Genomic DNA, 10,981 nt, shown 5'->3' with positions numbered 1-10,981 from the left:
CCATAAAGAATCGTTACAAGTTATAGAATGGTAATTGATTTCCGCAAATTAAATAAAGCTACTAAAAAGGATCATTACCCTTTAACTTTTATTGATCAAATGCTAGAAATATTATCCAAACATACCCACCTTTGCTTTCTAGATGTTTATTCGGGTTTCTCTCAAATACCTGTGTCAAAAGAGGATCAAGAAAAGACCACTTTTACTTGCCCTTTCGGTACCTTTGCTTATAGACGTATGCCTTTTGGCTTATGCAATGCACCTGCTACCTTTCAAAGATGCATGATGGCTATATTCTCTGATTTTTGTGAAAAGATTGTTGAGGTTTTCATGGATGATTTCTCCATATATGGAACTTCTTTTGATGATTGCTTGAGCAACCTTGATCGAGTTTTGCAGAGATGTGAAGAAACTAATCTTGTCTTGAATTGGGAGAAGTGCCACTTTATGGTTAATGAAGGTATTGTATTGGAGCATAAAATTTCTGAAAGAGGTATTGAAGTTGATAAAGCTAACGTTGATGCTATTGAAAAGATGCCGTGTCCCAAGGACATTAAAGGTATAAGAAGTTTCCTTGGTCATGGCGGTTTTTATAGGAGGCTCATTAAGGACTTCTCAAAAATTTCTAGGCCTCTGACTAACCTCTTACAAAAAGATGTTCCTTTTATCTTTGATGATGATTGTGTAGAAGCATTTGAAATACTTAAGAAAGCCTTGATTTCTGCACCTATTGTTCAACCACCCGATTGGAATTTACCCTTTGAAATTATGCGTGATGCTAGCGATTATGCTGTAGGTGCTGTTCTAGGACAAAGAGTTGATAAGAAATTAAATGTTATCCAATATGCTAGTAAAACTCTAGACAGTGCCCAGAGAAATTATGCTACTACTGAAAAAGAATTTTTAGCAGTTGTATTTGCTTGTGATAAGTTCAGACCTTATATTGTTGATTCTAAAGTAACTGTTCACGCTGATCATGCTGCTATTAAATATCTCATGGAAAAGAAAGATGCTAAAGCTAGACTTATTAGATGGGTTCTCCTATTACAAGAATTTGATTTGCATATTATTGATAGAAAGGGAGCTGAGAACCTCGTTGCAGACTACCTGTCTAGGTTAGAGAATGTTCTTGATGACCCACTACCTATTGATGATAGCTTCCCTGATGAACAATTAGCTGTCATAAATGCTTCTCGTACTACTCCATGGTATGCTGATTATGCTAATTACATTGTTGCTAAATTTATACCACCTAGTTTCACATACCACCAAAAAAAAAGTTTTTCTATGATTTAAGACATTACTTCTGGGATGACCAACACCTTTACAAAGAAGGAGTAGATGGTGTTATTAGACGTTGTGTACCTGAGCATGAACAGGAACAGATCCTACGCAAGTGTCACTCCGAGGCTTATGGAGGACACCACGCTGGAGATAGAACTGCACATAAAGTATTGCAATCCGGTTTTTATTGGCATACTCTCTTCAAGGATGCTCGTAAGTTTGTCTTGTCTTGTGAGGAATGTCAAAGAATTGGTAATATTAGTAGACGTCAAGAAATGCCGATGAATTATTCACTTGTTATTGAACCATTTGATGTTTGGGGCTTTGATTATATGGGACCGTTTCTTTCCTCTAATGGGTATACTCATATTTTAGTTGCTGTTGATTACGTTACTAAGTGGGTAGAAGCTATTCCAACTAGTAGTGCTGATCATAACACCTCTATTAAGATGCTTAAAGAAGTTATTTTTCTGAGATTTGGAGTCCCTAGATACTTAATGACTAATAGTGGTTCACATTTTATTCATGGTGCTTTTCGTAAGATGCTTGCTAAGTATGATGTTAATCATAGAATTGCTTCTCCATACCACCCACAATCTAGTGGCCAGGTAGAATTAAGTAATAGAGAGATCAAATTAATTTTGCAAAAGACTGTTAATAGATCTAGACAGAATTGGTCCAAGAAACATGATGACGCATTATGGGCCTATAGAACTGCATATAATAACCCTATGGGTATGTCTCCGTATAAAATGGTTTATGGAAAAGCATGTCACTTACCTCTCGAACTAGAACATAAGGCATATTGGGCCATTAAAGAGCTCAATTATGATTTCAAACTTGCCGGTGAGAAGAGGCTATTTGACATTAGCTCACTGGATGAATGGAGAACCCAGGCCTATGAGAATGCCAAACTGTTTAAAGAAAAAGTTAAATGATGGCATGACAAAAGGATACAAAATCGTGAGTTTAATGTAGGTGATTATGTGCTGCTATTCAACTCTCATTTAAGATTTTTTGCAAGAAAGCTCCTCTCTAAATGGGAAGGTCCTTACGTTATCGAGGAGGTCTATCGATCTGGTGCCATAAAAATCAACAACTTCGAAGGCACAAATGCAAAGGTTGTGAACGGTCAAAGAATCAAACATTATATCTCAGATAATCCCATAAATTTTGAAAATAATGTTATTCGAAACCGTAACCCAGAGGAGTACATAAGGGACACTTTCCAGAACGTTTCAGACTCCGAAAAGGAATAGGTATGTGGTACGGTAAGTAAACTGACTCCAAAACAGTTCTAATAGCAATTTTCTTCCGTTTTGGAATATTTAAGAAAATAGGAAAATAAGAAGTAGTCTGGGAAGGACACGAGGCACCCACGAGGGTGGAGGGCGTGCCCTACCCCCCTGGGCGCACCGCCTACCTCGTGGACACCTCGTGTGGTCTCCGGACTCCGTTTTCTTGCACGATACTTCTTTTGGTCGGTAAAAATTCATTATATCATCTCCCGGAGGTTGACCACCGTACCACGCAAATATCCTCTGTTCTTGTTTCGAGTTGTTTCTGCCGCAGATTAGAGCAAGATGTCTTCTCAAGAGTCAGTCGGGGAGAGCCGGGTGTCTAATCCGACACCGGGGCCAAGAGCAAACAGTGATGCTGATCACTTTGGGCCATCAACAGAGGAAGAGATGGAGGCCGAATTGAAAAGGATAGATGCCATGGAAGAGGATCAAGAACTTACTTCCCGTTTCCGAGCCGGATTCACGATGGGGGAACTACGGAGCTCAGCTATTCCAAACTCGGTCATCCCCTCCAATGTTAAATTTCTCTCTTATAAAAATATGAAAAAGAGTGTTACTTGTTCTCCCACAGCTATGCAACATCCATGGGTGAAAGGAGCTTTAGCCGTCACGGGTAAGCTTCGTAAGGAAATAATGGACCTCAAGCAACAAGTCAACAAGCTCCAGGAAGAGAATCGTATCCTGAGGGGCATCATCGCCAAGAATATCACATCACCACCTCCGAAGAAAGAGACATAAATACATGGGTATGGGCACTCCCCTTGGCAACTGCCAAGCTTGGGGGAGGTGCCCCGGTATCGTATCACCATCTCACTTTTATCTCTACCGTTTTTCTTAGTTTGATCCTTTCAGTAATACCTTGATCTAGTAGAATAAAGTTTCAGTATGATCTAGTTTTGAGCTTTGCCTTATGATCCTTCTATGTAATCGAGTCCGTGAGCTATATATAATAAATATTAGTGTTGAGTCAAGGGCTTGATTATCTTGCTATGATCTTGAGGGAATAAAAAAGAGAAAGAATAAAAAGAAATAAAGAGATCATATTGATCTTATGGAAAGTAATGACTTCACATATAAAAGAGTATGATGAATAAAAGTTGTTGACAGTTGACAAACATAGTTTTGGTCATCGTTGCAATTAATAGGAAGTAATAAAGAAAGAGAGGTTTTCACATATAAATATACTATCTTGGACATCTTTTATGATTGTGAGCACTCATTAAAATATGACATGCTAAAGAGTTGATGTTGGACAAGGAAGACAACGTAATGGGTTATTTTCTTATATCCGAAATAAAGTATATTGTCATGGATCATCCAACATGTTGAGCTTGCCTTTCCCCCTCATGCTAGCCAAATTCCTTGCACCAAGTAGAGATACTACTTGTGCTTTCGAATATCCTTAAACCCAGTTTTTCCATGAGAGTCCATACCTACCTATGGATTGAGTAAGATCCTTCATGTAAGTTGTCATTGTTGTATGCAATAAAAATTGCTCTCTAAATATGTATGATTTTTTAGTGTGGAGAAAATAAGATTTATACGATCTTGTGATGTGGAAGAAATAAAAGCGACGGACTGCATAATGAAGGTCCATATCACAAGTGGCAATATAAAGTGACGTTCTTTCGCATTAAGATTTTGTGCATCCAACCATAATAGCACATGACAACCTCTGCTTCCCTCTGCGAAGGGCCTATCTTTTATTCTTGTCTTATACCTTATACAAGAGTCATGGTGATCTTCACCTTTCCTTTTTACATTTTATCCTTTGGCAACCACATTGTGTTGGAAAGATCCTGATATTATATCCAAGTGGATGTAAGTTAGCATGAACTATTATTGTTGACATTACCCTTGAGGTAAAAGGTTGGGAGGCAAAACTATAAGCCCCTATCTTTCTCCGTGTCCGATTAAAACTCCATGACCACAAGTATTGCGCGAGTGTTAGCAATTATGAAAGACTAAATGATAGTTGAGTATGTGGGCTTGCTGAAAAGCTCTTATATTGACTCTTTATGATGTTATGATAAATTGCAATTGCTTCAATGACCGATATCATAGTTTGTTAGTTCTCAATGAAGTTTCTAATTCATACTTGACATTGTGAATAGATTGTTACTTTATCATAAGAAATCATATGACAATATATATTTATGTTGCTGTTATAAGAATGATCGTGATGCCCTCATGTCCGTATTTTATTTTACCGACACCTCTATCTCTAAACATGTGGACATATTTTTCGTTATCGGCTTCCCCTTGAGGACAAGCGAGGTCTAAGCTTGGGGGAGTTGATACGTCCATTTTGCATCATGTTTTTATATCGATATTTATTGCATTATGGGCTGTTATTACACATTATGTCCCAATACATATGCCTATTCTCTCTTATTTTATAAGGTTTACAAGAAGAGGGAGAATGTCGGCAGCTGGAATTCTGGGCTGGAAAAGGAGCAAATATTGCAGACCTATTCTGCACTGCTCCAAAAGTCCTGAAACTTCATGGAAGCAGTTTTTGGAATTAATAAAAAATACTGAGCGAAGAAAGTACCAGGGGGGGCCACCCACCATCCACGAGGGTGGGGGGCGCGCCCTACGCCTGGGCGCGCCCCCTGGCAGGCTCCCAGTGTCTATCTTCTACTATATGAAGTCTTCTACCCTGGAAAAAATCATAAGCAAGCTTTCGGGACGAAACACCGCCGCCACGAGGCGGAACCTTGGCGGAACCAATCTAGGGCTCCGGCAGAGCAGTTCTGCCGGGGAAACATCCCTCCTGGAGGGAGAAATCATCGCCATCGTCATCACCAACGATCCTCTCATCGAGAGGGGGTCAATCTCCATCAACATGTTCACTAGCACCATCTCCTCTCAAACCCTAGTTCATCTCTTGTATCCAATCTTTGTATCAAAACCTCAGATTGGTACCTGTGGGTTGCTAGTAGTGTTGATTACTCCTTGTATTTGATGCTAGTTGGTTTATTTGGTGGAAGATCATATGTTCAGATCCTTTATGCATATCAATATCCCTCTGATTATGAACATGAATATGATTTGTGAGTAGTTACGTTTGTTCCTAAGGACATGGGAGAAGTCTTGCTATAAGTAGTCATGTGAATTTGGTATTCGTTCGAAATTTTGATCAGATGTATGTTGTCTTTCCTCTAGTGGTGTTATGTGAACGTCGACTACATGACACTTCACCATTGTTTGGGCCTAGAGGAAGGCATTGGGAAGTAATAAGTAGATGATGGGTTGCTAGAGTGACAGAAGCTTAAACCCTAGTTTATGCATTGCTTCATAAGGGGCTGATTTGGATCCATATTGTCGGCGTTCTAGAACGGGGGTCCCCAGACTTGCCTGCCTGCGGCCCATAGCGTGGCTAAGCCAGCAGGCCGTACGGCCCATCTTCATCAACAAGGCATCCAAGACCCTCGCGAGGGGCCAAGCCTCACGAGGCGGACGACGCAAGACCTCCTCAGGAGTGGCCTAGTCAAGCAAGCTCATGAGGAGCAGAGATGTCAAGGCGGGGCAAACCTCACGAGGCTCTTGTGACGTGAGCCGTGAAGATCGGCGCCAAGCGGGCGCCAGCGCGCGCAGCGTCCTTGTTTCCTCTTTGGTGCTAAGGAAGCAGGCGCACGCGAGGAGTACTGAGGCATCAGGCAAAGGTTGCTATATCGGTGCAACAAGACCAAGACCAGAAGGACGGCAAGACGGAGGTCATCGTGGAGCCCAAGACGGCGTCACCACCAGAGCCTTTTGCAGGCGAAGACCGCTTTTGTCAGGATAGCTTGTACTAGCTGCCGCCCTTCAAATTTGCCCACCGTTGTTGGCTCCCTTCCCGCTCAATATTTGGGAAGAGGACCAGGGCCTATATAAGTAGAGCTAGCCACCACAGTGGGGGCACCGAGCAGTTCATCCAGCTCTCACCCGCTAAGTCACCAAGCACAAGAACACCTCAACCTCAGGATGCTGTTCTTCCCTCTGTACTGTTCATCAACAGCCCAAGAGGCAATCCACCACCACCACACTGGAGTAGGGTATTACACCACAACGGTGGCCCGAACCAGTATAAATCTCATGTCCCTTTGTGTTGTGAGTTCGTCGAGTTCGTCCGCGAGATCTTAGCGAGCTAGGGCGTAGATCGGTAGGAGGGAAAGACTTCGCGCGCACCCCAGTGTTCGAACCTTGGGTTTGCCGGAACCCCACATCTGACACATATGTTTCATGCTATGGTTAGGTTTACCTTAATACTTCTTTTGTAGTTGTGGATGCTTGCAATAGGGGTTAATCATAAGTGGGATGATTGTCCAAGGAAGGACAACACCCAAGCACCGGTCCATCCACATACCAAATTATCAAAGTAACGAACGCGAATCATATGAGCGTGATGAAAACTAGCTAGACGATAATTCCCATGTGTCCTCGGGAGTGTTTTCCTTCATATAAGAGTTTGTCCAGGCTTGTCCTTTGCTACCAAAAGGATTGGGCCATCTTGCTGCACCTTATTTACTTTGGTTACTTCTTACCCTTTACAAATTACCTTATCACAAAACTATCTGTTACCGATAATTTTAGTGCTTGCAGAGAATACCTTACTGAAAACCGCTTGTCATTTCCTTCTACTCCTTGTTGGGTTTGACACTCTTATCGAAAGGACTATGATAGACACCCTACACTTGTGGGTCATCAGCAGCGGCATCTGCGCGCTCCATGTCAAGTTGAGCCTCCGCCGCCCAGTTCACATCCAAGACGTCCGATTCTGCCTGCATGAGAGCCTCAATGGCAGCGGCATGCGCGCGCTCCGTGTCGAGTTGAGCCTCCGCCTCCCGGACCTCCTTTAGTATCGCCAGGTTGAACCGCTGGTCCGCCTGCACCATGGGGGACCTGGACGCCGGCACGAAGTCGACGATCATCGTATCATACGCATCGGGGGCCTTCTGCGCCGAGACCTCCGCCATGAACATTGGATCGTCTTCCTCCTGCTTGGAGCTTGGCTCCAGAGAACTCGGGGATTGGCCCGCCGCAAAGAGAGCTTGGGAACGGAGGTCTGTGGCGCCTACCACCGCCGCGATTTCTGCGCGGCGCTTTGGCGTCAGCATCTTGTAGTATGTGATCTTGCGGCGCACCATGGATTTCCGGTGAACTAGGGGACGCTTGATGCGGGCTAGGGGATCGAAAGGTGGGGGAATAGGCTGGAGAGGAGGTGTGGTTTTGGGGCAGTGGCTGGCGTAGGCCGAGCAGCGAAGGTTCTGGTGTGAATAGTGGTTCTGGTGACGATCGGTCAATCGGTTTTGACTGTACATCGCTCTTGTCGCGTTCCCATTCCACCCCGGCATGCTGGACCCTCCACGTCGCTCACCGAATGGAACGCGCTTCGTCTTGCATTTTCGCTCGCTTGTGGGACCACAGTTGAGAGCAAACCGACGTCCCCCCTCCCCCGCCCGCGTCATTTATACTACTACTCCCTCCGTTTAATGCGGAGTAAATAAAACAGAGGGAGTATACTACGTATGAGGATCCCCTGACGTGGCCGAACCCATTGAGTAACTGACATGCAGGGCCTAGCAAGCATGGGGCCCGCCAGTCAGTGACCGAAAGGCAGGGTAAGGCAGGGATACCTACTTCAGAGGATCCACTTCCACTACTACTTCCTCCTTCCATCTATACAGGGCCTAATGCATTTTTCGAGCCTAACTTTGACCAAATGTTAGAGTAATAATATATGACATGCAACGTACACAAAGCATACGATCAAATTCATATGTGAAAGGAGCTTCCAATGATATAATTTTCACATTAGATATCTCATGTACTATTGATCTTGTCAATAGTCAAAGGCGGTTTTGAAAAACGCAATAGAGCATGGTTAATAATGTAGCCGGCTGTTGGCTATAAAGAGATGCCACCTCACTTAGAGCCATCATAAAAATACTCATATAAGTAATAGGTTGGCTCTTAGAATGGCTATTAGGTTGGCTCTAAGCATTTAATATTTGCATGAGCAAGGTATATGATTCAAAGAGAGTTGCATGCATACTATTTTTTCTTGATCTATGTGTTATAGCTGGGTTGTAGAGTAAGAGCTCGCTTCACTCTCTCTCCTCTCTTCTCATTCCTCCAAGTAGGATTTTAATGACATGGCAAGTCTTATAGCCTGCTAACTAGGTCTTATTAGACTTTTTCTTAGGCCGTATATAAATGGAAGGAGGGAGTACTATGAGCTGGTTGTAATGGGGAGTATCATATACTAGTATCATGCATATGATACTAGTATATGAAACTACCTCCGTAATGCATAGTATCATAAGTTAGTATCTTAGGTTGCCTTATTAACCCATGCATGACACAAAGTAGTATAACATCTAATATGATACAGTATCATGATATGATACCACACCCTCTCTTTCCTCATTTAATTGTGTGCCACGTCATCCCAAAAGTCTAGTTGGCATGCATGATACCGCTTATGATACTCCCATTACGACCAGCCTGAGCACTACATACTCTACTATAGATGTTGTCAGTACTCCACTAGCACTATTGGACAGGGATCTTAAAAAAAGTTACTATTGGACTAGCTATACGTGGCAAAATCGTAGTAGGAAGATCATGCGCGAGAACAAGCACATTCACGTGTTTGAAAACAAATTGGAAACCATCTCTGTTTGAATACAAATCTAGGAGTACGTACGAATCTAACAATATTGACTGGGCGTTGTTGAATGTTGATACTTTTTTTTCTGTAAGTTTGATCAAAGTAGAGATACTTTGACTACACATAAAACTTATATGTAAACTAGAAAGGATCGGAGGGAGTATATTGTACGTTCAAAAGCGAGACGAACATTGAATACCCTTTATATATGATTTGCGGATGCTATGATCACCGGTTCCAAATTTTGAATCCGCCTTAGGTATCACACATGCACCCACTCGTTCTCTCTCGGTTTCATTTCGGGGTCCGGAGATCAATTAAAAGAGGACTAGGGTGGGTATAATATGTTCGTTTCGCTTATGAATGTACAATATACTCCCTCTAATCCCCATAGACCTCCCCCCCCGCGGGTCATTTCTACCATAGAAAGAGACCAAACCTTTATCTCCTTGCATGACATGCAATTGATCTCCTCAATCGATCTCGTCAAGATATGTCGGGGCATGAACCGAATGGGATGTCAAAACTAAGACGGGAAGCGACATGTAGTGGGGGCAAAGTGAAATTTTAAACGAACCGTGTCGGGGAAATGACACCTATGGAATCACTGGGATCCCTTCTACGGTTGGCGGGCGCGGGATTGTGCAAAGAGCGGGTCTAGCGGTCAGCACAAGGATCGTTTACCAAGCTTTGGGCCGCGAAGATGCGTAATACCCTAGTCCTGCTTTGGTGTATGTATTTGAGTGTTCTTGAGCTCTTGAGCGAGCTACCGTGTGTGTGTTGCCCAAAAGATCCGAATCCTCCTCCTGGATGCCTCGGGCCTCCTTTTATAGACAAAAGGGGTTGCCACAGTGGCACACAGGAGGTGGAAAGGTGTACAGTGCGCAAGCTTATCGCTTGTCATTACGGGACAAGGCGCATTAAATGCGCTCCCTTAGGTGTCCCGTTGCTTTATTGGGGATGGCAACAAGGCATGTCCCGTCCGTCGCCACTCCGTCTTGCTCCAACGCGCGTCCAGGCCAGCAAGGCATGCAGCGCCACGTAGGCTGGCAGGCTGCTGAGATGGCGTGGTGGAAGGATCTTGACGAGATCTGCATGTCACCACGCAGATGCTTGCGGAGCCGGTCTGGAAGCCGCACGTCGCCACACAGGTGTCTGCCCAGCTGGTTGGGCTGGTAGCTGTATGGGAACAGCGGTGGAGCTTTGGCAGACGCGGGCCTGGCTGCGGCCCCGTAGGTGTCTTCGGCAAAGGCCTTGCCGGGGCCCCGACAAGGGTCTTGCCGTGGCATCATGGTAGTCCCTGGCAAGGGTCTTGCCGGGCGTCTCGTGGATTTCCTTGGCTAGGATCCCGCCGAGGATCATCGTCTTTTGGTCCTCATCTGTTCTTGTGTGTTTATGATCTTGACAAAGATCTGCATGCCACCGCAGAGGTGCCTCCCAAGCCTTGGCTCCAATGTGGTTGTTGGCGATGTTGGAACCCTTGGTCTCAAGGGTGGCTCGCCCTGCTGGCATCGGGCAAGTTGCCCCGGAAAGGTTCTTGCCGGGGGAGTCCACCTCTCCCTCTTGCTCTTTGTGTTTCTTGGTCATGGCGTTGCTCTGGTCGTCTTGCGCTCCGGCTTCCCTCCTCTGCCCTACCAAGTGTGGCTGCGGGCGCGACTCTGACTGCCCATGCATAAGTAAAGGGGTGAAAAGGACAACCCCTACTTTTGTACACCGATAGGAGCCCCCGGGCCTGGGC

This window comes from Triticum aestivum, chromosome 4D (genome assembly GCF_018294505.1).
Source record: "Triticum aestivum cultivar Chinese Spring chromosome 4D, IWGSC CS RefSeq v2.1, whole genome shotgun sequence".
NCBI classification, from domain to species: domain Eukaryota; kingdom Viridiplantae; phylum Streptophyta; class Magnoliopsida; order Poales; family Poaceae; genus Triticum; species Triticum aestivum.
The sequence above is the reverse complement of the archived record's forward strand: the minus strand, read 5'-3'. Positions refer to the sequence as shown.